At 41.4% G+C, this 25,435-nt stretch overlaps 1 long non-coding RNA gene across 1 annotated transcript in view; it reads left to right on the top strand.

Annotated features, from left to right (window-relative positions):
• LOC131444703 (uncharacterized) overlaps positions 1 to 25,435 on the top strand; it is a 76,766-nt gene that overhangs the window by 6,205 nt on the left and 45,126 nt on the right. The gene's annotated exons all lie outside the window — the stretch shown is intronic.

The following is a 25,435-nucleotide window of genomic DNA, read 5'->3' as shown; positions in this document are numbered from 1 at the left end:
TAATCATGATTTTAATTTTGACCCAAATAACATTGATTATTATTTTTTCCATAATTGAGAAGCCCTATGCCAAACCATTATGGGTATACTGTGATTGTCTGATGCATTATTTTTTTTGTGTAACAATTATAGTGTGTTTTTAGACCTACCTAGCATTGTAAACAATCTTCTAGTTTTAGTGTATAATTTACAGACTCTAAATGACTCCATATGAAAGTGAAATCTTTGGAAGTCATTCAACAGGAAGCAGCTTTCAATAATTAAACCCTAAGGAATTAATTACTAGTAACTTATACATCCTCATCTTTCACGGCTCTGGGACATTATATTTCAGTGGACCCATTAATAATTTCATCATTAATTTCAAATTAATATAAAAAAAAAGATTATGATCATTTTAATGAATAACTAGTTAGTCTGTTTTAATCTCATTAATAGACCATGGAGAAGAAGGATTAACATAACGACAGTATGCTGGAAGATAGTTTCAAACAAAAAATAATTCAACATTGTATTAATGTTGAGGTTAATGGAAGTCAAACATTAGGGCCCAAGTTTTAATTTGCCCAGGTTATTTTGACCTGCAAAACAAAAGCATTGTAGTTCAGAGAAACATTAATTTAGCCGTCATTAAAATGTTGACTTTTAAATGTGCCTGTAAACAAATCCATCCGGTCCAGCTTTCCTGTCAGCTATGCACACACACACACACACACACACACATACACACACAGAGTCATCCAAAGCTGACAAGCTCAGCAGGACAGCGCCTTCTTCCTCTTCATCATTTATTCACCAACACAGCACACTGTGGCCTGCGCGTCCTATAGAGCAAACATTTATTCTCAGCATTCTTCAATTTCCCCCACAAAGCTCTTTCGTGCGCCGGCCATATTGGTTCCATAAGCCAATTTCGGCGGCCATTATTATATTGTGATCTTGTCAGATAGTGCTGAGGGGCGATATCGGCGTAACTGAATACAAGGCATGCATGGTCAGTATGAATGGACAGGATGGAGTCATGTGTTTTACAGTGTGTCCTCTGAAGGACTTCATTTGTCAGCTGCAGACAGAAAGAGAGAGAAGGAAGGAGAGAGAACATCATCATCACTATCTACAAAGTTCCATTTAAACCTTCATTAAATAATTATGAAGGGATTGATTTTTTTTTTGTTTCTTTTAGAGAATAGATTTAAATCCATAACACAAGTTATGAAACTTAAAAGTGCTCAGAGAGCACATACCTGTGCCTCCTTCCACTAATTCTTCCACTATACTCTAACCAATATAATTATTTACAACCACAAAATCCAAATCCACGTCAAATATTATTGGTCTAACACAATAACATCCCCTTTGGGGATTAACAAAGTGATATTCTATTCTAAGTTTTATCTATAGCTGCTTTTTAGAAATGCTTCAATACTGTAGTTAATGGACTGTTTCCTGGTCCATCTCCCACCATGAAACTTTACTGCCCAAGTCACAAGGCACCAGACGGGCATGTGTTGCCAATGAGAAGTACAGACTTTGGGAGGATTAGCCATTTGGGTAACACTTTAGATTAGGGAACACATATTCACCATTAATTAGTTGCTTATTAGCATGCAAATTAGTAACATATTGGCTCTTAATTAGTCATTATTAAGTACTTAGTAATGCCTTATTCTGCATGGCCTTATCATACAACCAGTAAGCCATCAACTAAGAATTATTGCTTAATAACCTCAGAATTATTGCTTATTAGTAGTAAGTTAAGACGTTGTTGTGTATGAATTACGATCTCAATATGCGTTACTTAGTATGGACTTAATAATGACTAATTAAGAGCCAATATGTTACTAATTTGCATGCTAATAAGCAACAACAAATTAATGGTGAATATGTGTTCCCTAATCTAAAATGTTACCGCAATTTGAGTTACAGAAGGATATGATAGTCTCCAGGTTGCAGTAGCTCAGAAATCCTTCAATTTGTGTTATTGTCAAACTATCCAATATGTCTGTGAAGTTGCAACGGTTCTGTTACCATATATGAGATGCATAGGAATATAAATGGCAAAGCAAAAACAACAACATTATACACTAGTTCCACAATGAGAAACTGCATTTGCAGTTGCTTCCCATTTCCCAAGCTCATTCTATATGAATTGCCCCCATTGCTTGTTTCTCAAGAATTGCACTACTAATGGTATTCATTTTCATGTGCCTGCTAGATCGTTCTCCCCAATGCGAATGGTATTAAAGCAGTAGCCACATCATTAGCATGCCACAGATTTTAATAAGTGATGGAGGAGAGTCTTCATGGCCCATTGACACCGTGGTCTCCTGCAAAAGAATGGAGATGGCATCAAGGCTGTTGATGTTTTTCTCATTATTTTTTCATCTTCCTCGTACAATTTTTAAACCACGGCAATAATTCAAAATTGTGGAGCGACTTAAATAAGCCAACTTGATTTAGACTCACCATGGCAACCGTATCAAATGAGCACAAATGTATGTTCACGCCACGGTATGACATATCCTATTTGTACATTATAAGTCAAACGCACCCGTGGTTATAAATGGCTTAAAAAAAAAAACTATATGTGAGGCAATAAAGAGCCTCTATACTGTGTATATAGATATTTATATATGTAGAGTACATGTTGTTTTCAAGTGTTTTTGTTTTATTGTTATTCCACGATATGTGCAGGAGGAGAGGGACTCCTCTTCTGCTCATTTAATATACTGAACCATCTTAACAAACACCTGGGGACACCAGTATTTCACAAAGCCACCTCAGGCTGGCAGGGAGACAATGAAATACTAGAAACTGTTCCGTGTATGTACAACATGCAATATATAGTCAGTTCCGCACAGGCATGTTCGTATAAGCTTGAAGAGTAATGACCAAATGTACTGTTCTCTATTGAACTATCAATAACAGTGCGGGTGCATCATAAATCAGAATGGTGGGAAACATAATGAAAATAAAGGGCAATTGCTGCAGCATGTATGGGAATAAACCTGGAGTCTAAAATGTGATGTGACAATCGTGGGATAATTCCTTTACATCTTCGCAAAAGCAGCATTTGATTTAACAGCTGAAATTAATTTATTGACCAATTTTGTTATTGCGCCATGATTGGTTTCCACATTAAAAGTGAAGGTCCCATGAGAGAGACACGACCGATGATCATCCCTCTTCATGTAACTCAAATGCTGAGACCGGAAGCCAGGTGTGACTCACAGACTGACAGTCACCGGACATGCTCCGGAGCAACATGAGTAAGATGGGGAAATGTAGCGCCTATATCCGCAGGGGTTTTTGAGCTCTGTGTCACTCACCCACCAAATGCCTGTTCGCCCTCCTGTGGGACAGCAGGAAGTCCCTTACTCAGAGATTGAATCTCACTGCCGGGAAGCAGAGATGAGATCTCCCCCCCCCCCTATCTTGAATCCCACTGCTCTCCCTGCTAACCTCTGACCTTGACCATCTTATTCACAAAGGTCGCAAAGCTCTTACCAGAGAACAGATGACGCTGCAGACTTTTGCTCACAGCTCAACTGAAAACTTTACTGGCCCAAGTCACATGGCGGCACCAGGCGGGCATGTGTTGCCACTGAGGAGCACAGACTTTTTGGGTCGCGGAAGGAAAGAAACAACCGGCAAACATGGACGCTTTTCTCGAGTTTATGTGAGGACGTCAACTTGTGTCCACACATGTACAACCCATCGTCCAAGAATACAAGGACATACAAATGAGGGCGAACGCCTGGGAGAAATCGCTGCTACTGGAATGGATTGAGAGATCAAACATATTTGGAATCCTATACTGTGTAAAATATGACCTAGACTTTAGCTCAGAATCACAATTTTCATCCAGTTTTTCAATCAGTGGTCCCTTTCTTTAATGAAAACAATCTTATCCTGGTGTATTTCTGAAGCAGGACTGTGTGTGGCACCCTGGGGTGAGCTGTGTGGTCGCTCTGAGGCAAACCCCCTCCATGGAAATGCCGACAGACGCCACAAACGTCTTTACACACACACACACACATCAGGCTCTCCTCTTTTAGCTGTTGTGCATCCAGCTCACTGGCAGAAGCTTAGCTCCTTGTCGACCTTGAGGAATCGATGCAGAGGTGGTACAGCAGAGGTTGAGTGGCCATGTGGAAGCTCATAAATAAGAATGAAGGATGGCCCCAGGGGCCTGGTGTGAGGAGGATGTGGGGGCCATCGTGAAAACACCCAAGCACAGAGAGAGACAGACACTCAGCTGCCCAGCACCCCCTTTCCGATGTGGAGATTAATTACTCCTGTTTCCACATTACCATCCACCCCCCCCGTCTAGGAAACCTTGACTCCTTCAACCCTATGCACTTCCTCCACCCAACAACCACCTACATACTGTAATCCACATCAGGGAAACAGGCAGGACACTGTAACTCAATCGTGTCTTTTACAGCTCCATGAAAAGCTACAGGACTGCAGATTGCAGTATTTATGGCACTGATGCTCTGCCTTAGATCCCAAGGGTTCATATTCTTGTTATCAGCTATCATTTAGTATAACCTTTTTTTTTCACCCACCTCCTGTAATTATATGTGCAATGCAGGAGCAGGAGCTGGAACTGTTTTCTCATTAGCCTTCTCTGCATGATAACAATGCTGCGTTCATCACTCACTACTTTGCCCTCAGAGCTTATGCTGCCATCGGATATTGACAGGGCCCTTGAAAAAGTGCCCTCATAGAAAACCTTCTGCCAACAAGACCCATAAACTGAGCTGTGGATCTATACAAAGGGGTTAATGGTGCTTAAAGCCTGCCATGCTCTACAACCCTTATATATCAACCACCAATTATGCGATAATTGTGTGTGGTTATTTTAATGGGCCCAAGACATTTAGAAACAACCTATGAATCTGTCACAAAAAATCTGAGCTAAATATCCCTTTGAAAGTGTTTCATAAGAAACAGTCATCTCAGAGCACAGCCTCTTTGTTATTTAGCAGGTTTTTGCTTCTTGTGTTAACCATATTGGAATGCTATAATAGTAATAAAATCACGGTAAAGACCCTGGACCTTTAGTTGAGTAATATTATCTGTGATGAAGTCACATGAACATCTTTAATTACCCGGTTTTATTGCTTTGTGTCCAGAGGAGATTACATTTCATTTTGAAGAAAGGCGTGCAATTTTCCCTTTTCCTGCTTTGCTGCTATTGGTTTATATTGTATTTAAAAACAAAAGAAAACAAAACACCAACTGTCGGCCACTGATTGGTGTGGCGTCACAGCAAGAGGCGTGAAGAATCAAGCCGAACAACGGCGAACTATAGGTCAGTTAAAAAGACTTAACAGTCCTAAAAACGTGGATTAATCTCCAACAATTACCAGGCAAATCTAAAATCTCAATATTTAACAGAGGAGTCTGGTGTATTTAGCGACTGCATCACAAACACTGCCCCTGCATTTCAGTCCAGTGACTGTGTCAGACTGAGTCTGTGCTCTGGTCATGGAGGAAGCACTGAACAAATAGTTTATATTTGTAGTAATAATAATAATAATAACAACAAAAATAATAATAATAGTATAGTAATAATAGTTTCTAATGATTCAGTTACTGAAAATCTGCTTTACAAGTTACTAGTCACTCGTTTGTGTGTGTGTGTGTGTGTGTGCGTAAAACGAAGTCACCGCAGTTTCATGCAGCCTTGCAGTGATGACTCCGCCCACCTGCAGTCTACCAGTTGCACCTGCAATAAATTGTCCTTAGTTGAATTTTAACTCACAATGCTACTGTTGATCCGAGAAGAAATACTGTACTAAAATCTCTTTTGCATGACCAGAAACACTTGGTGTAGCTGGGCCTTTAAGGTTACATTGTACCGTATGTTAGTTGCATCTATTATCATAAACTTTAAGTTTTATCTCGTGCTGATCTGTGGTGCCATTCCTCCACTCTCATAAAATATTGTGTCCGATGGAAAATACTTTTTCCGTGCGAGTCACAGCGTCACTATAAAAACTGAATGCCACTAAAGCAAGTGCAGCTGACATTTCGGCTTACCTTGTAATGTATGATGTGACAAAAGTGCTGACCAAGAACCTATCGGTCTGTTTACACCAGGGAAATAAAAGAATTGTGTATTCTGGCAAGGGGGATATTCCTTAAATCAGGAATCTACTTAGCAGCCTAAGGTATAAGGTCATCGTTGTTCCTCTTAACCTCCTCTCAGGCTCCATCCTGTCAACAGGATTACATAAAAAAATTGGAGTTGTTCACCTTAATCCAGTTTAAAGGACCTTTTAAAAGGCCATATCAAGGACATATGGTTTCCTTTCCTTTCTAAGGATATGGCCTCTTGAAGCACAACACACAGACTCAGTGGCAGTGGAAGATTCACCGTGAAATAGAAGTCAGAACATCTTCTGTCATCTGACTGTGACAACCATTAAATCATATCTATGTTGTTAAATATTCATTTGATTATGCGAGACCTTTAGCGATATCAATGTAAATGTGCAGGTTTTAGTCCATAAAGTTATTGTTAATTACGTTGTTAACCGTAATTAAGAAAAAACATTGGCCATCCTGATGAGCTTAATTAAGCAACACAGCCAGTCTGTTATCAAACATTATAAACACATTAGCATTAATCTATGTAATTCCAAGATCAATACTTCCATCCTGTGTCGGTTACATCAAATGCCCGTAGCTTAATCGCCACAGAGGGTTATAGTGTTCAGCAAGGCTAATTATGTGCTTGATAATTGTTAAACTCATTTTATCTGTATATCTTTTTAGCTGTATTATTAACTGGTATGTAGCTCAGAGGTGTTTCAGCCCCAAAGGAGCCGGGATAATATATATAAAAAAAATCTAATTAAACACACTTCTACTCCTCCCAGGATATGAGAAAAATATAAAACTGCTGCGGATAGAAAACAAGCTCCCCAGGCCGGAGTCGGGGCACGTACATTATACATTGGCAAGCTTCAGTTCTATGCGTGAATAAATGATAAGGTTTGATGGAAGAATTCAATCTGATCCTTTCTGGAGTTTTTAAATCCAGCAGAACCACCGAGGACTTGACACGATCAGGAGTTATCTCTTCCTGCTCCCCATGCCTAAAGAGATAGTGCTCATTAATTGCTGCTGCAACAGGAATTCTTAACTTTGTACTATTTGTGCTGACGCTTGTACATTTTCTTACCCAGTCCCATGATTTATAAGTATTCCTCTGCTAAAACCCTTCAGTCACTGTCTTTTTTCTTTGTCATACCCCCATCTCTCTTTCTGTTGCCCCCTCTGTCCCTTACATGCATTTTCTCATTTTTATAGCTCTAAGCCTCAAAAGCCTCTGGGGAGGATGGCTGACAGGCTAAGCAAGGTTTTCTGGGAGAGCATGATGGACATCTATTCTTGCCTCTCTGTGCACATCTATAGTGTCACTGTGTGCTGCTGTTTTTTTTTTTTTTAGAACACACTCTGCCTGCATAATGTCAAAAAAGAAACTTTATCATGTTTATTTTTTTCCAGGAAACTTGTTGCCCTTTTTAAACCCTCTTTATCTAAGTTTGTCAATCTCACTTGCTGGAACTCAATGAAGGTTGTAAGGAATGAGAGAACAATCCCAACTCTCATTCTGTTTATTTAACATCAAAGTCTCCCCCCCCCCCCGACTCAGCCCTGCCGAACCTCTCTGCATGGTTTCAGACAACATGTCCCAGAACTTTGTGGAGTTTTGTTCTCCTCTACATCTGCATTGCAGCAGGTACAGTATATGCTCAGGACTCGTTGTCTGCTCTGGGTATGTATTGATCTAACTGCATGCATGCTGCTCTTGAAATAGCACACGGAGACGCTGGAGGGACAAATGCCTTCCAGGAGCTAAATGGGAAAACTGCAGGATGTTGTTTCAGACTGGAAACCAAACACTCCTTTTCCTACTCCCTCTCTCTCTGTGTGTGTCTCTCTCCATCCCCCTGATCCAATGCAAGGAGACTCCTCTGAAAGCAACCTTGACCTTTGCACACCAGGGACTAGGGGTTCAGTGTGGTTTACTCACCGCCAGTCTTGCCCTTTGTTGTGAAACTCAGGATCCACTCTTAAATACAGAGACTCTGCCATAAATCACAAGGAGAAGCCGTCACTCTTCTCCCTTTTCCATGAGGGTAATTGTGTGTGCTGGATGAAGTTGAGAGCATCTTGCTGCTTCTGCTGCTGGGTTTCACCCTCTGTCAAATCCCAGTGTGGACCTTGCCTTGTGTTTAATACCCTAATTCTGTACAGCCACATGTGTGAGCATGCATGCATGCTATTTATATCCATAACTTTTCTGCACCTACAAACCTCGCTCAGTGTCTGCTTTAGCAAAAACAACAATGTAAACCTCATAATCCAAACAATCACTGACTTGATTGAATTCAGACAATAAAAGAAAAAGAAGACAAAGATGAACAGAATGTTCTGTGATGTGCAAAAAAAAAAAGCTTAGTTAGAGGAAATTAAATGTCAGGCGTAATTGAATTTCTTACCAGAGGCAGACAGTAGTAGTCCTGAGTAGAAAGGGAGGTTACATTTTTGATCTAAAACTTAATAGAAAATAAGTGTGGCTTTAAAGATGCATGTATTTAGCTCTCTGTCAACAAGTCTTTGTCACCTCTACTAACCTTGTACCCTCCAGCCTTCAGCTTTGGGCAGAGGCATCAAAACGGTGCTCTAGTTACATCACAAACAATCACAAAGTTGTTTATTAAGGCACATAAATTAACTTGGTTTGTATTTTTTATCCCAGCTAGTCTCTCCTTATGTCTTAAGGAGAAAAAGAACACAGACAAGGGAATATGTTATCTTTTGTGTTATATAGCGCAGATTTGCAGTATCTTCCTGACCTTGACTATAAAAGGGTATAGAGTGTAGAAAACAATATAAATGAGCCGCGTGTCGCACACAAGCTGGACCCTGCAGCCATCGTGTGCATTCCATTTTGAGCTTTGCTAATGGCCTCTGCTTTACTGGGTTTCTTTGCCCGGGAAGTTGAATTAATGAATGGTTATATTTGCTAGGTTTGGAAGCTCAAACCAACATTAAATCACATGGACACTTATCATTAACATAGAAAAAGGTTATTGTAGATCGCAGATAATTTGGACGTTCACATCCTCTGTTTGACGTCCTCTTCTTGATGTCACATTGCTCTGGAGAATCTCTGAGGTATAGATACTGTAGCATCTGTAAATTCTTCATAAAGCCACTGGAGTCAGACATCTCAAAAAGGTCAGAGCTGACTGTTAAATCTGGAGAACACGCTGTCCTTTGTGAACTGAAGTGTAAATACAGTCACAAAACACATACTGTACGTGTCGAAATAGATGTTAAACACCAGTCTTGAAAAGCATTAATCCTTAAATATAAGCGGTAATACTCTTTGATTGCCACTAAACACTTTGGTTGGAGTACAAATGTGCCTCGTAGGGATCACTACTGTATATATCTGTAATATTGCAACCGGTTGTGAGACCTATAGTGAGAGAGGAGCAGCATTACACCTCTTTATCAGATGAACTTAATAATAAATAATAAATAATAAAGGAAAGGGAACACGCAGATGACACTGAGAGACTCTCCACTGACACTGACTCTGCTGATGTCTGCTGTGTAATGGACGGTGACGTCTGAAGGTGTCAGCAGATTTTTTTATGGAATCTCCTGCCTCTCAACGGGGTGTCACAGCAGATATTTCATGTCAACGGGCGGATGCACAGAACCTTTCTGATCCTGCCATGCCCTAACCTCTAAAAAAAAAAAAGGCCAACGTCAGCAGGGTAACCTGCCATCCCACATGGTGGATACTGACCTGGCAGACACAGACACAGTCAACACATCCCTAACATCCATTTTCAGAAACGCTATACTGAAAAGAGAGGTATTATTCCATGTAAACAGTGTAAAATTGATCATGTGTCTCAATTTTTCAAATTTGGATTGTGGCTAATTATCCTCAGGTCTGTTCTGGTTGACTGTATATCATACACAGCGTTTTGATCAGGCCTCCATTTTAAATATATTGAAAAAATAAATAAATAAATAACTCCTTTATGTCTTTTATCACTTGAGATATGCATTTAAAATGTGTCATATTTGATTGCATGTGTTTAACGAGCTGTTTGTAGGAATCTGCCAACTACTTTCATAATCAGATATTCATCTTGATGTCACCACCATCGTATTGAGAGGCAGGAAGTTTCAGGCTTTTCTCACCTGAAGTTCATACAGTGACGTGGTCTCAAAGGAAAACCGCCTTTTCCTGTGAGACCGCACCAATTTCAGCTTCATTCTGTTGCGCGTTGCTGACTTAATACTCACATTGATTTTGAGTGTCAAGGTGGTCTGCAGCACTCTAATGGCCACCCCTCTTCTCACTCATCTATTTGTCTACTCTGCACATCCGTCCTGTGTGTGTGTGTGAGTGTGTGTGAGCTTTAATCTTTCCTCGAATGGCTCGTAGAGTGAGAGTGGGAAGCTCATTATCTTGTAGACAACAAGAAAAACCAATCACTAATTAAGTCACACATAACTGTCATTGGCAGTGCTTGATGATGGGTGTGCAGTCCTCGTTGCATTTAGCATAAAAGGCAGGGTCGACAGTTTCTGTGCAAAGGTGATATGCACTGTAGTGTCTGGCATACAGTTACTTACGATATGCATTAAAATATGAGGTATCCCCAGTTGACTGGTGGATATAAAGCTTTAATGGGTTAATCGTGCATGGTACAGATCACAAGAGCTGCTCCTGGAGTGACGTAATTGTTATTAAACTTAAACCACAAGTACGCCTCAGTCCGTTTTATGAATGTCAGTGCATGAGCATGAGCCTCATTTCCACTCCATTGATCAAGGATAGGATATAGAAATACCCTTCATTAGCCATTAGCATATAGATACTGTACATGTGACTGGTCCACCACTCATTAGACCCGTCAGTAAAAAAACGAACTAATGTCACATCAGTGAGCATCACCAACGTAATCATTTCATGTGACCATTACGTACCGCTCTGGTTATTTATTCCGCCCTCGTAATTAAATTTAATGCACATATCTGTGTTCCGTCATTGTTGAGATATACGAGTCATTAAGTGCAGAAAGAAATGTTTATGGTTTATTTTTAAACGTAGTTCCATAAAGACTCATTTCAGATTGACATTTCAGTTCAAAGAAAACAAAAACAACAGGGAATACGCTACTGCTTTATTTACTAATTAGTAAATAAATGCCTATCATATCATGTTATGTGCCATTATCTCCATAATAGCTAATAATAATAATAATGATTACTAGTTTGTTTTAACAACATAATTATCTTCATTTAAACAAATGCAATGTTTCAATATAGCAGTAGACCTAGACCTTCAAAATAAAATGATAAGGCATATTTTTTTAATAACTTGATTGTTGTTGGGTGGTTGTTGTTTTTTTTCTCAGAGTGGCAATAGATCATTCCAAATAGTTTGTGGTTGCCTGTTGAAATACTGTCTTAAAAACGAGGTTTGTCTTCTAAGAAACACAAGTGCACTCCCGCTCGATAGAGCACACTTAGTCTTGACAAGTAAAAATGCTCTCCTTTTTTTAATGAACTTATTACTCTGCACAGTACTGTATAGTGCACAATGGGAAAAATGTAGCTTTGCTATGAGTTTGCATTTACTGGGGCTCTAGTGGGTCAGCCTATTGTTTCCATGACGTGTGGAGCTCTGCAGTAATGAGAGGAAGTGCATAAGAAAGTGTTCCAGGGTGCTGCAGTATCTTTCTGCTGTATTTATCACCTGCTCGCCCTTCCTCTGCTCTCCTGCTGAGGTATTTCAGTGACACACTCTCTCACTCACAGATCGCCTTTGCTCTCTTTCTCGCATATAGCTCTGATACCTGTATCTGTCTTTTTTTTTTTTTTTTGTCCTTTTTGTAAATTCTCCCTTTCCCTCCATCTATCTCAGTCTCCCACGTCTTCTCCTTGGTCAGTCCCTGAAGGATGGACTGAGTTTGAAAGCCACTTATGTGGACTCTCAGAAGTTTCTCCAGCCTCACAGGGAGTAGACAATGAGGCCATAAAAGGGGGGAAAGAGAAAAAATAGGAGAGGATTTGTAAGTAAAAAAAAAAAAAAAGAGGGACAAAAAAGAACAAGCTGGGGGTAGACCGAGTGAGATTGCACATCAAGGGGCTCTTTGTACATTATTAGGTCAAAATCTCAATCACAGTCTCCGTGGTGCAGTTCTGCCATCCTTTATCAGCCTCCCATTCTCCCTTTCCACAGAGAAAACCATTTAGTCTTTCTTTTCTTTGATGTACAGAGCTTAATGTCATTGTGAGGCTTCCTCTCCACATTTAAATATGGATTCCTGCGCTTTCAGATGAATGTGATAGTTGCAGGATCGTGATGCAGAAATCCTCCTGCAGCTACTGAAGTGAACTCCGGTGCATGCACTCGCCAACCTTTTTTTTTTATTATTATTATTTTTGGTGCAGTATAAAAAAAAAGGTCAAATGAGGGGAGTCACCTGAGAGAGGTGTGCTTTAACCTTGAGGAAAGACAAAGAAAAAGACAGATTCATTTCTCTAACTGTATTTATGATGATCTCCTGAAGAAGCTAATTAATTACCGCTCTAATGAGCGCAGAGAGAGAGAACATGAATTCCCCCTGTAGCCATCGGTCACGTGTTGAGGGATTTGATCCTGTCACTGTTTGTTTTAGCTGTAATTAATTTCCTGCTTTGTGCAAATAAGAACTAACTGGAGCCTCTAGAAGCCACATTTAGGCCAGTTCTTATTATGGACTATTTTAATATAGACAGTACTTAATAAAGTAGATAAAAAAAAATGAAAACATTTCATGCACATGGTCTTTGTGTACTGTTTCTGTACTTACAGAAGATGCTGAGTAGTTCAAAATTAAAATTCCCATCTCTTTTACTTTTGCCGGTATATGGATTTCAGAATATTGGATGTCTGTGTGAAGACAAAAATGTCTTTTTTTTCCACCCTTCCTCCTCTACCTACTGTGAGGATGAAACCTGCCACATCAGAATGGTTGTGGTAAATATTGGTGACGTTTTTTGGCATTTTTGTAGTGTCGTGCCTGCTGTGAAGCAAATAATTAAAGAGTCATCCACGTCAGGCGTGTCACCTCTAACCCACTGTCACTTTAGATCATTTGACGGTCCTGTGTGGTTTAATTTAAACGTGATTTCATTGTTAAATGTAATCTGATATGTTTATAACATATATATAAATCAGTTGGTTTTTGAGGAATGATCTTTTAAAGGACAGGGATGAATAAAACAAACACAACATTTTCTATGATTTAACCACAAAGTGTTTTTCCTCAAGACCTCTGACACAGTTCTGTGTTTCCAGAGAGGGATTAGATTGTTTCGTGGTTATGAATCGTCAGCTGCTGTGATTTAGTAACCATGACTCCGACAGTCCTCTGACAGCTATGATTTGTTTATTTAATCAATCTTCCCCTTGTAGACAAACAGGCAGATTTAAGCTGCTTCATATTCAGCTTCTCCGAGGACTAATCTTAAAGTCTTGACATTATTCTTAGCATTAAAACTATCTTTGAAGGAATTGTTTTAATGTATTTTATACTGAACACGTCCCCCCTCTATGCTGTCAGTACTTGAACCTCTTTTATTTCATAACAATGCTTAATACTCATAGTTATAGTAGCTTTACAACAGCTGAAATTTCTATCCAAACAGTGAAATTGAATGTTTTGGCTGTAAAAGACTTTCCATGGCCTGGTGTTCAGGTAAAAATAGATTAGGCCAGCTGGTGTCCAGCTACAGGATTGATGGAACACCTAGATCCAGAGTCTCATCACACCACGACTCATACCTGTCTCTCGTGTAAATAAATAAAGGTCCTGACTGCCGTTTCACTTCCGATTTGCTTATTGATCCCAGATTTTCATCAGTCTCAAGTACTGAAGTATTGCAGAGGGGAGGGCCATGAATCTCGTGCCAAATCGCACCACAAGCTATAAGTTAGAGACAAAAACAGGGGGCAGTTGCCCAGTGGACATCCAGCCTTAACCTGTCAGGCCATAGCTACCAATGTAATTCCAGCCTGTGATGGATATGTGCGGATTGGAGTGATGGCCTTAATACCACCAGACTGGCCTGCCGCTTAATCACATTGTGCTGTTTAAGCAGCCTAGCACCATGAGGGACACACCAAAAAAAAAACACCCGCACACCTCTGCCTCTTTAACACACATCAACACTCGTCCCTGCTCCTCCCTTCACACACACACACACACACACACATATATATACTCACTACACCTCTTGCACTTTTCACGGCATGTGAGTGCAACTCAAGGCACGACGGTACGACGGTAAATCATGTCGCCATCTCGCAGTAAACCCTCACACTTCCTGCCACAGTGTTCCCAGGAGAGAGAGGAGGGGTCTTTGTCACACTGACCTTTTATTATGCTGAATTAACATGTCAGTCAGCGACCACTCGCATGGAAAGCTACTGTACGTATAAAAACAATAGGGGACAATATTGCTGTGTCGCACATGAAGGGCATGTAGTTCATTTTAAACCTGTGAAATAGAGTTTTGTTTTTTATCCCCACATCTTTGCACGGTTCTCAAAACTGAGAAAAAAAAGTGCATATTTTGTAATCAGCTTTTCTACGCCGTCATAAAAATATTTTTTTTTTTTCTGGCTGAATTTGTATAATTTGCAGTTAGCCTTCTTATAAAGTATGCATGCTTAGCATAATCTCTTAACGTGAACTGACAGCACATGCAAAACAGGCCTCCCATGTAAACAGGCTTTGGCTGCATTACTGTTATCTGGAAAGAATATGCTAACTGGACATGCATAATACATGAAACGAATGGGTGTTGTTGTAATTCACATTTCTCACTGGCATTCCCCTCTGCCTCTCCAACTGGTCAAAACAGATATAGCGACGCACCAAAGGGGACATCACAGCACAGTCCCATGGCTCTGGAAACTCAGAACAACAAATTATTGTCAGCCCCTCTCTCTCTCTCTCTCTCTTCCTCCCTCAGTCTTCCCTGTCTCTTCTATCCTATCTTCTGTCACTCAGTCAGCCTCTGGCTCGTTCGGTAGCATCTTCCTCTTTTCTATCTCAGTAGGTTTCCCACCAGTCAGTGGATTTGCCCTGGGTGCCGGCAATAAGCGCTAATTACGCCGTCTATCTCAACACAGCGACCATGGCCAAGACGCTCTCTTGTGTTTGTAATCCACAGCTGGGCAAAAAAAAAACACTTCAGTGAATACTTGATGCCAACTGATGTAAGCGCAATTTGACATGTAGGATCATACTGTACAACAGCAGATGGGAATTCTTTGACAACCTGATACACAACGAAGCATCCGTCGATACAGTTCTGTCAATCACACGTGGTATAGATACCAATGATGATTTTAGCGTTGCGTCATTTGAATGATGCAAAGATTAAACCCGACGAGCACGAGGCCGTCATTTCACATGCACATCCCGGGCTTTTCTGTGTTGTGTAATGCTGCTAAAAGAGCATCAAGTTACAGATGTCTGATGAGACATGGGGGGGGGAGCGTCACAGCTGGCAAAGAGTTCTTGAATCATTTACAATCTAATCCACTTTACTATCCCTTCTTCAGATAGTAAACTCTCCAATCCTGTTACTTTAAGCCTTGAGGCTGTAGTGTGAAAAGCTTACAGCCCGTTAGACTTATAGTTGACAATATGTGAGCAAGAAGGGACCATATCTCGAGAGACACACCGGTGTGGTTGTTGATACTTGTTAGGGTTACAGTCTGGATCAGATCTTGATAAACAAACACAGAAGAAACGATGTGAGTTTGCTTCCCAGTTTCCATTTTTCCAAGGACAATTAGCCACAGTGTTTTTGCTTTATTCGGTGGTGAGGGGCTCCAGAGACAACAAAACCAACCAACCCACACTTAGTGAATTCACTGCCTTGGCCCATTTAATCAGAAATGCCATTTGTATTTACCCAAACACTGTCAACAGAATGTGAGCTTTGTTCAGGGGATCATTATGCCAGTTGAAAGCAGTTGCATTTTGCTCCACTGAATTAAACATAAATGATGAATACTTTGTAGAGCTGAAGGGAATAGGAGAATAGTGTTGTAATAAAAAGAAAGATCTCATTTTTGCATTATATTTAATACATTTCAAATTTGTAGTATAACATTATCAATTAGACATTAATATAAAATGTGGTGGTTGAGTTTCTTTACACTACTGTATTCCCTGATAGATCAGATAGAATTTCAGTGGATGATTTGATTATGTGAGAGTCAACAATAGGCTTCTGACTTTATCTGCTAAGCCTATTGACAGGTCACACACAAAGGTCATCCGTGTATCTGGTGGTCATGTTGACTTCCTCCTCTTTCCCCAAGCCGTGGCCTTTGATTCTGTCTGCTAAGGTCAGACTCATTAAGAAGCTTTAGTGAGATGCTGGCACCGCGCACATGTGCGGTTGTGTCTGACGAAAACAAAGATGTTTAAGACAAGCTTAACCACAGTCTGCCCTGCAACAGGTTTGCGTGAGTCCACAGTGAGGTCTCCCAGTGGCACATGGTGAAATGAACACAAAATTCTTCTTTATTTGTCAAAAGTAAAGCAAAAAACGATGTGATAGTTACAGCACAACAGCTTTTTGCATTTAGCTGTTCTCTCTAATGTTGTTTGCTTACAGCAGAGTGAAGATACAGGGTCAGCGAGTGTGACACGCAGTCCCTTTACCATCTCTGCGACAAGTTGTGTGATTGTGAGCGTGTGTGTGTGTTCTGTATATCTCTTCCCCTGGAGGGTAGCTTTTCAGGGAGATATACCATGACACTGACGGGAGTGCTGATCTGCAAACTGGGACAAGATAAATGCGCGTGTCATTCATGACCACATGGGATCTCTTCTTCACACGCCAGAGGACGTGAGATAATATGGAGTTGGGTCATGACAGCGGACGCTACGGTGCAGTTGAAATTGCAGTGGGGATACTGGAATCCATTTAGCACTTTAGCCCTTTAAAACAGGTGCTGACCTACATTGTGTATTACAGTGCAGCGGCCAGGGGAAAGATTGGTTTGGGTCCCTCTATCTCTCAAGTCAAGGTGATGTAAAAAGAACCCGAGTCCTGTCTTGGTAAAGCCCTGCTGACCTATGTGTCTTCTCCCATCTATCGTGCCAGGCAGTGCGTGTTGATGGTGTTGTGCGTTGGTTGGTGCATTTGAACGTGCGCATGCAAGTCAGGGACTCTGAAAGATCTGTCTTTGTCGTCGTGTTGCCTGAATGAGCAATCTGTCCTGCTCATATTCAGCCAAGCATATCAAGCCCTGGCCCGATCCCTGCCTGTAGTGACAGGAAAGCTGTGACACTTTAAATCAGTTGAACTTGCTCTGGCGGGGCTTATGCAGAAAATATATATATCTGTTTGTTTTCTGCCAAGTGCAGCAGTAAGAGTAGTAGCAGCAGTATCCCTGATATTCCACGTTCAGACTAGAAGGTGAGTTTATAAGACACTCCAAGACTGCAACAATGTGTCGTCGACGTCTTAGATCACATTCAGCTCCGGTAGCTTTGTCACAACCTGTGCTGTAATGAATATGATCATAGCAGGAACCAGTGGTCCAACATCTGGGACAAGCTGAGGTGCAAGTGTCACCTCCGGGATAAATGAGCAGTGTTTCTGCCTCCCACTGGTTTAACAGTGGTGCATGCAGCACAGGGCACCAGATAACAGAGCTCGCACAGACCGTTAGATGTGTTTAGCAGTACCAGAGGCGTTCCCCAAGGCTCCACATTAATGCCAGCTTTACTCTGCATCTTTATGTAGTGTGCTTTGGAGACTGGCCAGCCCCTTTCGCCTCCTTCTTTTCATCATCTTTCTGTCCTGGTCCCTCCCCCCTTGCTTCTTCCTCTTCCTCCCACTCCATCTTTTTCCTGCCCCTTCCTTTGCCTTCTGCCCTTTTTTGCCTCCTCCTACTCTTCCCCTTGGCCCTCCTCTTTCTTTTGCGTGCCATCGTCAACCAATCATCCAGTTTGGGTGTGTGTCAGGCCTATCACTCTAGGCTGATTTACAACACCGTGGGGGAGACAAAGGTGCAGGAAATGGAGGTCAGAACTCATCGTTAGAGGCCAATGAATTGTTAATTAGGGCAACAAATGGTGCAGTGCCTCCAGTGTGGCTGGAACTCACCCAAAGCACCAGAGATGGGAGGCCAGACACCTGCACTCCTGATTTTAGCTGACGATGTACTATACTGTGGTAAAGATGGATAATCATTCCATTTTGTCATACTTCTAACACGTCTGCTATCCGTTCTTACATCGACGCATGTGGGTGTATCTATAGCAACAAGTGGAGGGAGTTTAAGCAGATTTTAGGTTTAAAATCCAGAAATAAAATAACTTTAATTGTTGTCGTGTATATGATTGGTTCAGAATTTTTCGGAGGCTTGAAGATAAACGAGAGAACAGAGGGGGGTCCACTGAATGTGAACGTTCCATGTGCTGTGAGTGATGGTGGAGAATACAGATAATGAGTTAGACTATTTATGCACATTTAATGAGGACACCAAGAATGCGGACACTTGAGGTGAAGAAGACCATTATTTTCCTCTCTTTTTTGTAATTGAAGCACCTATGCTCTTTTGGAAAAGAGTTTTATTCGGTTCATCTCATTACAATAAGTTTGAGAATGTTGCAACTTTACTACATAGCGGTGTTTAATTATAGTGTCCTGGTTTGCTTTGATGGTGCTCTTTAAATGGAAGTAATAATGCCATTAGTGTGGGATCTGTCTCATGTGCTTTTTTTGTCTGGCTTGGACGATGACCTTTTGGAATTTGGAAAATCTTTCCCCTTTTCTTGTATCTCAACCCCAGAGTTGATGCAGTAAACCCGGATCCAAGTCAATACTTGTCTAATTAGCAACCCCCACTTCTGCTTCCTTGTCTTGCCATATAGTGTGAAGCAGTGGTCACAATGTTCATCATTTCCTCTGACAATACAACACTTTTCTCACATTTGCCACCTGTCATGCAAAATCGTAAGTATAAAGGGAACGATAGACCCTGTAAGGGTTGTACCATCACGTGTCCTCCTGTCGGTGCATGTGTTACTTTCATCTGCTCTTACCTCCTTTTCTATCCCCCGCCTATCCGTGTCGTCCCTTCCTTAAATTCAACCTATCATCCTCATGTGGCCCATCAAATGTCCTCAGCCTGGCTGGGTGCTGACAGGCAGTCCACTGACAAGCTCCCGGGCCATTCTGAGGGGAGCCAAGCCTCTCTTCATGAGGCCCTCGAAGAGACAGTGTCACAGCGAATCCATTCTGGAGGCAGGCCAACACAGCCTGCCTCTTTCACAGAGCAGACAGGAAACAAACTCCAGTTTGTGCATCTGTAATGTGTTAAGGAAAAATACCACATGACTGCAATGTCAGTGAAAGTAACCCTTAAAGTCAAACTACAACAGTTTAATTTATTTTGTTACAAAGGATGCTCTTAATGAAACTGTTAGTTTGACTTTGTATCTTAAGAAGATACACAGTGTTGTGCGCAAGGGTAACGAGGACACTGTGGGGTAAGAATAAGAGCAGCTCAGAAGCCTTAATGTCACTGCATTTCATGTCCAGTTACTGAGCAAACTGGAACACTGTTTCCATTCTCAACTACTGCCTTGATTGTGTGTGTGTGTGTGTGTGGGAGTCACACTTCTCGTCATTGAGTGTTCTGCCTCACAAAATTGCAGCTAATTAATAGATAAAGACAAGACCACAGAGTTTGAGTCGGTCCGCTAAAAAAATGACAAAGAAAACTTGTTATTTGTTTAGTCTGTCAACATCTCATTCACTCTCCGCTACCGCAGCCCTGTGTTGATCATCCTAACCAGGCTTCTCTTTGTGTGCCCATATCTCTCGCTTGTTTATGGAAGATTTGACATTTAACACGGAGATGCGACAAGAAGCTGCCGCTCAAAACACGAGGCTGTAATACAGTATATTTGATTATCACCATTCTCTCGCGCACATGTGTCATCATCAGAGGCGACCTCGGTGCAGCACAGCTAAGGCGACAACTCTAATGAGCTTTCCTGAGTGGGTGACCCTGGCGCCTGGCCAGAGGAGTGGTGTCACTATGGCGATGCGGAGGCGAAGGTCCTGAGTCACAGTATCATGCAGGTGTTTTTAAAGGGAAATCATACACCTTGTTTGTTTATTTATTTTTCCTTGATTCATGAATTCATTATTATTTGCAAGGCAAAGGATTGTCTTTTTCAGAAAACCCACGGTTGCACTTAAACATCACTTTTAACCACATAAGATCAATATATTTCCAGTGTAGTGTTGTTTCTCATTTTCTCCCAATATGACGTTACCGCAAAATGGCTTAAGCAGTTTGAGTAAGTGGTCATTATTCTGCCTGACATGCCCGACCATGACACATTCTGGGTTTGGAGCTGCATAATGATGACTGTGGGCTCACCAGTCTTTCATCATCTTCAGCGACTCGGAGGAAGTAAGAGTGAGCGGGTGTAAAAATGAGAGAGAGAGAAGTGAGAGGAATGAAGAGAGCTTTGGGGTCTTCACTGTGCTCAGTGATGATATGAGGGGTAATGAACTTCCAGACTTTATGCATCACAAGCGTGACACACTGCATCACTTTGACTGTCAGCGATTTCTGCCCCCATTTTGGCTGGATGAGGCCCCTCGCATAATCTCCTTGCATCCACCCCTCACCAGCCTTTCAGACTCACTCTGCCGACTTAAAGCCTGCATTTCAGTTGTCAGCCTAATGGTGAAATTTGTAAGGAGTTTAAAGTCACGCTTTCTAGGGGTGTCATGTTGTCTGTGGCGTTGTTGGGGAAGGAAGCAGGTTTTATGCTCGCGGGTGAAAAGTAACCACTTTTAACTTGGACAAGTCAGACCCAGCGAGCCTGTCGCTATGTTGTATTTTAATGAAACTACATATCATGGATCAAACGATCTAAAGCGTGTTTGAAAAAGAGCAAATGTTTACATCGTCCTGAGATGTCACTTTAATCCCACGTTGCTCTGGAAAAATGTGTTTGTCTGAATTGCTTGAACATGCTCTAAGACAAGTGAATCCTTTTTAAGATAAAATAAATTTAGATTTAGAGATTCATTGAGGTGATTCTGACTGAGATTTGACTTTAGCTCAAGCCCATGAATTATACTGGGGTAGGCTATATTTAATTAAGTATAAATCTACATGTATGTATTATAATGTCTGGCTTTACCATCCCATATTTCATAATTGCTACCAGACACATTTTTCTAAGGCATTATTTAAAAAAATATATATTATTATTATCTATATTAACGTCATCCAGCTGGTTTGTCCAAAATACAACTTTCCAAAGTGCCATTAGCCAGCTAGCACACCTGCTTCCATGTGGTAACATGCTTTGAAGGCACTATTGCATGATATTATGTATATTTCAGCATATGCATATGAAATAAGCTTCTCATATAAAAAAAATTAAAAAACCTCTGGAGTATGTGTCGTGAACCTGGGGATTTTAGTTTTCCACCTGCATGATTGTCCTCACTGCTCCTGCTTCATGCTCTTGTCTGGCTTCTATTTTCCACCCTGCTGCACCCCTTGTGCTAATTAACTACATTATTAATTACAGATAGCACTGATGGCCAAAGCTACAAGAATAAGTCGTAAAAAAAAAAAAAATTGGATTAATGCTTTAATTAAAACAAAGTGACAAAGAAAGGTATGGCAGGTACATGAACGCACACACACACACACACATACCTAACCGTAGAAGTAGTTTTTTTCTTGGCTTGCAGAGGAGAGAAGCCTGAGTCTCTCGTCGCATATGAATAATTAAAACCGAAAAGACGCCTTTGCTTTTTTTGCAGGGTCAGTGCACAATCAGTTGGAAAGGTCGAGCTCGGGGACACTACTGTGAGGGGGGGGGAGCAGGGAATGAAAACATGCTGGTGCCGTGGCACACAGATGAAAGAGAGGTGTGGTGTTGAGATTGGGTGACAGAGGCGGCGGGGGAGGGGGCGGAACAGCGGACAGGAGTTGAGAATGAGATGAAATGGATTAAGAGAGGGTGGATGGGTCTTTAGAGTTATTACAAAAAAGGGATTGATGTGTTGGTGTGGGTGACTGGATGGAGAAATCGATCGTGATGGCGAGGGAGGTTGAAAAGACTCGGTGTTTCGGCTGTTGCTGTCATTTTAGAGGATGTGCTGTGTGTAAGATTGGGATTACAGCCCCACCCCCACTTGCATGCATTGATGTCTACATGAAGGATAGTGTGAAGATGATGAGAGTGGGGAGCGATATCTCTGTGGGTGATCCCTTTCCCGCATGCATGCAGATGAACATATGTTAATGTGTGTTTCTTCATGACTGCCTGTTTTTATGTTGCTTCTTTGGTTCACAAGGAACAACCAACAAATATGTTGTGAGGGATTCAAATTAAATAGCTTGATTTTCATTGGTGGATTTAATCCAATAAAATTTGTCACAACTTTCATGAGGCTATAACTACTAGTTTGCTTGACCTAATATTTCCAAAGTACAGTAGTAGCATTTGTTACCTTGGGGGAAAGTTGAATTACTTTGACTAAAGGTATTGAAGCTAGTCACACAGATTTTTTTATTATATTTTTACTATATTCTGAACTGCAATGACTACTATATTAGGTTAATTTTTTTCAAATTACATTCAGAGTATAATAAGTTCTGGGTAAATAAAACAGTGATGCATTAAATTGCTAAATAGCTTTGTTATTCTTTTAGTTAGTCCATGAGCAACTACAGGGTATCTTGCAACACCTTATGGTTTCCCTGGCACTGAGGTTGGGGAATGTTTCCGTAATGCAGTAAAATCCTCTTTTCAGCACAAACCTGTTTTGTATAAGATTATATGAAAAGCCATAATTATGCTGTGTGTACTGTGCTGATTGCCTCCAAGATGAACTTTAAACCCAAGCTGTGATTACTAAAATCTTACTCTCCAGCTGACAAACAGACTTTCACATGACCTCAGATTGGTACCAGTCCATGTGTCCGTTCTGCCCACTCAAATCATCAATCTGCAGCCTGGTTCACCAGCCGCCGGCACCTGTCAGGATGAAAGACATGGATTAGAGACAGAGAGAAAGAGAACGTGGAAAGGTTGGGCACACAATGCTAGCACCACGTGTCCCGTTGCTAGGGAGGTTTTGTGCGTGTGTGTGTGTGTGTGTGTATCTTTGTGTGACGTGAAGTCCAACATTGCTGTCAGGCCGAGCTGCAGGCACAAACAGGACGATATCCACGTGTGTGTGCGTGTGTGTGTTTTAGTTGGTCCAGGACTCATGTGGCTTACATGGTTGTGTGTGAAGTGTAGGATAGCATGTGCCTCTTATGTGACGTTGTTTTGGAAAAGACTTTCACCACACATCATGCTCACCCAGAGAACAGTACATACACACACACACACATTCACACACTTAGGCTTATCCCCTCCCTATTCCATGTTTAAAAATAGATCTTTTTCTCAATGATCTCTCTGCGTCTCAAAGCAGCAGGCTGTAAGACAGGCATATGTATGGGGTTAACTATAGCCCATCTTCTCAAGAGCGCTCTCTTTCTCACACCCCCTCCCACCTCCACACACACACACACACACACACACACACTCCCTTAGAGCAGCCCATTCAGGGTGCAGATGGCAGCCAATGTGTGTGAGACAAGAGACCCTGTGCGCTCAGTTGGTTAACGGGGAATCAAGCTCATTGACATGCAGGCAGTGCTTCTCCATCAGTCCAGGAGAGAGAGAGAGAGAGAGAGCTTCACTGTAGAGCAAGCTGGGAGACGGTAACTAAATGACCATATGTTCATTACACCCTGACTTCCTATCACCCGTCTTCTGCCCTTGGTGAGGATGCTATTCACCTGAGAATTGACATCCTGCGACTGACCTTTCATCTGCGGAGAGGAGAGGGTAAAATGAAGATGAAGTGTCCTGGTGTTAGCAGGCCTTATCTAAAGCTACAAGTAAACTCAATCCTGTTCTCCAAAGTGATCCTTTATATGATGCGCAGCTCACTGACCACCATGCAAGTAGGTGGTCTCATTAGGAACAACACCATAACATGGGGATAGTCAGCGTGGCAGGTGGAGAGAAGGTCGTTGTGGTGTAATTGCAGTCTGTTTGAGATTCACTTGCAGACAGGATCATCCAATGGGATTAGTAGCTACATCCAACCAATCTCTTAAACATGTGAAGTGAGCAGGTCAAAGAAACGGTGCAAGAAACATGTACAAGGCATTCTGCAATAAATCCCTTTTTACTCAAATAAGAAGACATTATGAGTTTGCTGCAATCTCCACTTTTACAGTTGAGCATAAATTCCCTTCAATTTAGTCGTGTCTCATTTTCTCTTGTGTTGTGACTTATGAGCCGTGTCAAAACAAAGAACGCACAATAAAACCTAAACCCTCCCTTACACTCGCAGCCCAATTAGTCAGGCCATTCATGTTCACATCTTTTTTTATTGCTTTACACTGCAACGTTAATTAATAAAAGTGTCATCCCTCATAAATTAGGATAATTTCTGGACTCTCGGTGTGCGTGCACATGTGAGTGCCTAATCAGTGCGTCTACCACGGAAGCTGCATGAACAGTATGTGTGTCAGCAAATATCCAGGCCCTAACAAAGTACCATCTATCACTCTGCTCAACCAGGCTTCAATAATAATTGGGTTAGAATAAATGGGCCATGATTTTTGGAGCAGAGAGGGAGGCGGGGGGAGAGGCGAGATTGCCAGCTAAAACAAAGCCAAAGACAATTCAATAAGCAGGCTCCACCCAGAGAGACGAGGAGCAGAGCAAAGCGGATTGATGTCCTGCCCCTGAACGCGGCCACTTCTGAATAAAGATGTATCTGTTACTAAGGCAGGGAGGAGGCTGCAGCCCTGAGGCAGTGAGACAGAGTGACACAGCAAAAACGCTGCCTCCTTTTACTCCATCAGATAATATACAATGAAATCAAGTGCAGATAGAGACGAGATAATGCATCCATGTTAAACGGCTAGACTGATGGATTATACAAGGCAATGTTCGTAATCCAAAACTCCAAAACTAGATCTACTGCAGGTGTCATCCTGAAAACGAACACACATTTTGTTACATTTCAAGAAAGCCCGAGTCATCTGTTGTTTTTGACATAGAGAAGAGTTGATGGTGCTAAATTAACAAAAACATGTAGGAAACACAATGCAGTCGTGGCATTGATTCCCTATTACTTTAGGCTTGATAAGATCTACTAATTGCTTGGTAAAGATCCGTTGTTGTTGTTTTATCTACGCCCACTATTTTCTCCACTTGTTATGCAAGAAAGCACACAACAAATG

The sequence above is a fragment of the Solea solea genome, chromosome 18 (genome assembly GCF_958295425.1).
Source record: "Solea solea chromosome 18, fSolSol10.1, whole genome shotgun sequence".
Taxonomy (NCBI): Eukaryota; Metazoa; Chordata; class Actinopteri; order Pleuronectiformes; family Soleidae; genus Solea; species Solea solea.
The sequence above is the reverse complement of the archived record's forward strand: the minus strand, read 5'-3'. Positions and strand labels throughout refer to the sequence as shown.